This window comes from Pteropus medius, unplaced genomic scaffold (assembly GCF_902729225.1).
Source record: "Pteropus medius unplaced genomic scaffold, Ma_sr-lr_union100, whole genome shotgun sequence".
Taxonomy (NCBI): domain Eukaryota; kingdom Metazoa; phylum Chordata; class Mammalia; order Chiroptera; family Pteropodidae; genus Pteropus; species Pteropus medius.
This window is the reverse complement of record NW_024342467.1, coordinates 8,884,347-8,890,393: the sequence shown is the minus strand read 5'-3', so window position 1 is coordinate 8,890,393 and position 6,047 is coordinate 8,884,347. Positions and strand designations below refer to the sequence as shown.

At 34.7% G+C, this 6,047-nt stretch overlaps 1 pseudogene; it reads left to right on the top strand.

The window, feature by feature from the left end:
- The first annotated feature begins 2,266 nt into the window (after positions 1-2,266).
- LOC120602519 (uncharacterized) lies at positions 2,267-2,385 on the top strand (annotated as a pseudogene).
- The last annotated feature ends 3,662 nt before the right edge of the window (positions 2,386-6,047 follow it).

Here is a 6,047-nt window from a genome sequence, read left to right as displayed (position 1 = left end):
AATAACATTATTTTATATGACATACTTGTTCACTATATTATTCATATTCTGACTGAAGGAAATATCTTCATTAATTTCAGTAATGAGGATGTTTAATTACCATAAACCTAAAAAGGTCCCCTTATTATCCTTTTATGAGGTTTTGCTGAAGTAGAAATTGAAAAATGCAGGTGGCTAAGGAGATAGTATTTTGTCATTCTCTAATTTAAAAAAATAGATTTAACATGTCATTTGGTCTCTATTATGAACTCTAAAGTAGGAAGCAACTAATTAACTTGGTGTCTGTATTTTATAGTTCAACCATTTGCATCACATTTTGTTGTTATAAACAAACATTTTAAAGAGGAAGGAATGCAGCTATATTTAGACAAAGTAGTATTGAAGTGTGGCCCTCCAGCTAATACGAGATTAATGGCTTTCCTCCTTCTTCTTGACTGAAGGTAAAGTAAAAATAGAAAATGGAAAGAATTTAATCCAATCAGTATGACCCCAACAGAAGCTCAGAATACTATTTCTCCCAAATTATCTATGTGGAACAATGTTATCTCTGCTTTTTAAAATAGAATGTTTAAAGAGAATGGGGTGCATGTGAGCTTCAGACAATAGGTATTTACAGATCACAGGTTTTTCAAGTGGCTCTTTAATCAATAGAAAATATAAGCCTTCTTTGGTTAAAAAAAAAATGTTTTACTGAAGCCATGGAAAAACTTTCTTATTCATTTGGACCTTAAAAGATTAATTTATAATAAATTACTAAGAGTATTGTATTATGTAAATATAAGATCCTGGAATCATTTCTGGAGTCAAAAGATATGGATCTAGTAATAAATCAAATGCATTTTTCTTCTATTCAATTTTTAAAGATTAAAAATATTAATATTTTATGTTGGGAGAGGTTGAGACAATGAGGATACATACTCATGAATTGCTGGGGGCCTGATAAACCATGGAAAAATGTAATGTGCCTTCCCTGTACTTAGAAGTATTTCTCTTTTAAGTACTTATCCTTAGAAAGGGGAATGAAAAAATGCCCAAAGACCTAGACATAAGAATGTCTGGCTGATTACTACCAACATTTTATTTTCTGGCTGAGTACTACCAACATTTTATTTTAAAGAAATACTCCAAATATTCAACCATAGATGAGTTAAACAAATAATGATCCATCTATGGAATAAAAGGTTTGCCAGCCTTTAGAAATAATAAATATTGTCAGAAAAGAGTTCATGATCTATTGTATGTTTCCAGATATGTAAAATATAATGTCCTGTTTAACAAAAATAGATATATTTTAAAATGTAGACAAAACCTGAATGATATATACAAAATTGTAAATAGTGATCAATTTAGTGTGATAAGTCTGCAATATTCTTTTTTCCCCTCTGTATTTTTAACTATCTGTATTTTCTAATTTTTCTACAATGATAATCCATTATTTCTATAATAAAGGGAAGAATTGCAAAAATAAAAAACAACTATTTATATTTATGAGACATTGGGCAAGTCAGTTTCCTCTTTTCATATTATAATGAAAAGTTACTGGAGAAGCACATGTGAAAGCATGGCAGAGATTGAGAATTTAGTAAATGTTTGATAAATTTGACTCCTAGTAGTGCCTCTGCCACAATTTAGGAGTATGACTTTGGGAAAATTATTTAAATTCTTTGGGTTTTATTTAATTCATGCGTAATATTAAGGACTTAGACTGATTTTAAGGCTTCTCTTCCAACCATTGTACTTTATGAGGAAACTACTATAACAAACTGGATGTAGCAATGTTGTTTATAATACATTTAAAGCACATATGTTTGAATTTCAAGATATGTGGGTACATCGGGAGGAGGGAAAAAGAAAAGACTGGGTGAACTTTTATTATTCTGAAAGAATGTTTAATGCTAAAATAACCAGCATATTAATGCCTAAAGTTCATGGGCATTATTCACTGTGTGAAATATGGGAGAGTTGAGTTGAAGAAGAAGGATGAAATAAGAAGTCTGCCAGGCCATCCTAGAAAAGAGTGAGGCCAGTACAACTTAAATATTGAAGGCCCTTAAAGGATGGCTGTACTTCTGGCCACTTCCATGGGTCCATTGCGATAACATTAAAGACAGACATTTCAAAATTTAGCTTTAATGATATTCAGAAAGTAGAAGTAAATTCCAATTGTCCATGGTAAGTCCCCAAGCAAGAGCCTCAGTGTAGCCACCCCAACTATTCTTCCCAAAAGATAAGCCAAGCAGGTTGACAATTATAAAATCTCTTGTGTGTCTACAGCTATGCTACCCTAAACAAGCCTGATCCCACCTGATCTCAGAAGCTAAGCAGGGTTGGGCCTGGGTAGTACTTGGATGGGAGACCACCTAGGATGACCTGGTGCTGTAGGTGTAAAAAATAAAAAAAATAAAGGACTGTAAAGTGACACGGTCCTTGCAATCTGTGAGGTCAACCAAGGGTCGCCTCGCCTAAAAATATCTATCTATCTATCTATCTATCTATCTATCTATCTATCTATCTATCTATCTTGTGTAGCTTGAGTAATCTTACTGTTTCTGGTTCCTAAATTGATCTTCAAGGAGAAGAATGGAAAATATATTGGATCTTTGGCATTAGGCATCTCTAGCTCTTTAGTAAGAGCTAAAATAACACTGCATCCTTAGTCAACACAAAACCATTTCAGTGGGAATAGAGAGCCAGTGAAGGAGACTGGGTGTAACAAGGATATTAATACTAGAAGTTCCACTAGAAACAGGTCATGGCTACCTGTATTTGTGCCCAAATGAAACATGAAGAGGAAGTGGTGGTATAATGAATGAAACAGTCCTAAACTGGCAATCAAGAAACTTGTTTCTAGCGCTAGATTTCCCACTATGTCAGGTTATGTGAATAATGTTACCTCCATGAACTCCAGTTTCTAACTCTAGATAAATAATGACTTCGAACTATATACATCAAACTATAGATATTTAGTTTCTCATAGTTCTGAAGGCCAGATCAGGTTCAATGAGTCAAAATTAACTTAGCAGAGCCATACTTCCTCTGGAGGCTCCATTCCTTGTCTTTTTCAGCTTCTGGTAGTGGCCAGCATTCCTTGGCTTGTGGCTGCATACTTGGATATATGCCTCCATCTTCACATTGACTTTGTGTGTCTGTGTGTGAGAGAGAGAGGTGGGGGGAGGGGCGGAGAGGAGAAGAGAGGAGGGGGGTGGGGAGAGAGAGAGAAATCTTATTCTCTATTTCTTTCATAAGGACACATATGATAGCATTTAGTGCTCACCCAAATAATTCAGTATAATCTCCTCATCTTAAAATCCTTAATTAAATCAGATCTGTGAAGACCATTCTTAAATAAAAAGCAACACTTGTAGATTTGAGGAATTAGGTCGTTTTCCTGGCCTAACACTACTTGGCCAACAAGGTTCAGGTTTATAATTCAATAACTCTTTAGGGATAAGCATTTTGTTTTTAAAAAATTTCATGGAGTCCTAGTGACAGAATGAGAAATTAAACAGAGCTTCTCAGATTATTCTACTTCTCTTTTGACCCCAAATAATCTATTTCTGATGAGAAATATAAATGTGGCGGGTTTTTTTGTAAAAATTAAATTTACTCCTTTAGTTATATGAAAGAATATTTTAAAGAGACACTCTAAAAACCATTCTTGTAGAAGAAGCTGTGTAAACAGCCTATAAGTCAAAAAAGTAAGTCAAAAAAGTGTTTTAAAAGTTTTTAAAAATTAAAAGGATGAGATGTTTTTGTAGCTTTTGCTACCAGATCTGAATGTCGTGAGAGTACAGAACCCAGGATAGGATCACGATGTGTTTGACAATAGAGAGCCCTCTGATAACTGTCGTAATGAAATATACCAGGATAAACTAGGACATTTAGGCCTTGGTTTCAATTAAAAGATATAACTCCAACAGATCAAGACAAATCTTATCTTTTAAATAATGATATATTTATAGGCTCTTTTATTTTTATGGCATCTAAGAAAGAATAGTAAATGGAAAATTTAGGTGCCTAGTACAGTTCGAAGATCAATATCTCTCCAAGGGCAAATGGAGGAAACTAGAACTCTTAGAAGTGATTTCCTGAGACTCTTTCAAACAAGGTGATTGATAGATGAGGTTGGATTCAATGGAGATTCAGTAGAGCATTCAAAACTGTAATGCATGTAGAGTAGGATTCCATTAATCACCCAACCGGGCTCTGAATTCAGGGAAAAGGAAGTGAGGTCTAAGACTTACCAGCACTCAGACTTGGTCTGTGGACTGTTTTAAAGTTATTTCCATGGAATATAAAATATTTTAACTAAATAGCACATCACTACTGCTACCATCTTTGCAAATTTGGAACAGTGAACCATTATTCTAATGGTAATTTTGGGGTGTGGCAAGTGGAGAAAGGAATTTAACATTCTGTATAACATTTTATTTCCTCCCCCTACTGCCACACAGGCTCTTTTCAAGGCCTCAAATAATGAACATTCATTCATTCACTCATTCAATATTTAGAGAATGACAACTCTACAATATGGAAAATACAGGTGATAGTTAGACTTCATTTTTGGCCTTAGAAATTCCCAAGTAATCAAGATAGACAAATTAAAAAAAAAATGACTATCATAAAATTATGAGTTGTGAATAGTTATGAACAGTGAGACAGGGCTGATTAAGTCTGCTGAGGAAAAGTAATACATATGTATATATGGCAAGAATATCCCAAATAAGGCAGGATAGAATGTCAATAAGTGCAGAGATTGGAGATGTAGGGTAGTAAGGCAGCAATATGTGCTTTCCTCGAATATTGGAGTTAAGGAAGAGATTTTTAAAAGGGTGGGGGTGTATTTTCAACGTCGAGGAGCAATTTTGAAAATCTCACATCAAATGACCATTTAATAAAATAAAATATGAAGGTGCCAACAGATGTAATAGAAATGGAAATGGGATTGATGCTTAGAGAAACATTAGAATGAATCTACACAGCATTCAATGGAATCTGTGGACAGTGAAAATATGGACAACAAAATTCATGCCATGCAAGAAAAGGATTACTAAGTAGTGATGAGGATCCACCTTGAGGATTTTAGCTATGTAGTAGAAAACAATAGAATTAGGTATATATAACTAGCCAATGAATTAGAGCAGATACAATAAATATCAGAGCTTTCCCAGTTCTAGGTATTGGAAAGTTTAGAAACCTAAAGATTTGCTAAAAGTTGAATGAATCAGGGGCAGGAATGCAAACATTTTCAAAATGACTGATTAGAACCAATGCTGGGAGAGAATGGGGGAATGGGAAAGAAGGGTAAGAAATGGAATAACAACCTGGGAGACCAGGGTGAGGTTAATTAACTGGAAATCATAATCAAAGTAGAGACAGATACAGTTGGTCAAAATGATAGGGAGAAGTGAGATTGCAGGTGGTTATATTCAGAGAGGGAATTGCAGAGGAGTTTTAAGTATAGCTCTTTCATTAAGTAGTTTGAGACACTGAAGGTAATGGAAACTGTGTGGCTAAGATAAGCAAATGTGTCAATGTTTAAATCATTGAGGGTAACAGAAGCAAGACTTGAGAGGATGATGAAGAGCCTGGCACTAAGTTCACTGAAGATACTAAAGAGCTTTCATGAAAGTCAATAGTCATTTTTAAACATTGGGCTAGGGTTGGGAATTCATTCATTTATTTCACAAATATTTATTGCTTACTCTGTGTCTGGCACACTTTAGTAGTGAACAAAAACATACAAAGGCCCTGCTCTCATAGAATATACATTCTACTTGGAGAGAAAAATTAAAGCAGAGTTATTACATTGTGATATGTGAGCTTAGAGAAGGCCTCAAATCAGGGATACATTTTACATTGAAGCGAAATGGAAGAAAGCCATATCGGTATCTACCTATAAGAAGAGTGTTTCAGACTAAGAACAAAGCAAGTGCAGAAACCCTGGGGCAGGAACATGATTGGAGTGTATCAGTAACAACAAAGAGGCAGATATGTCTGGAGTAAAGATTGCTTAGTGGGTGGAGGCAGAGGCAGAGCTTGATGTA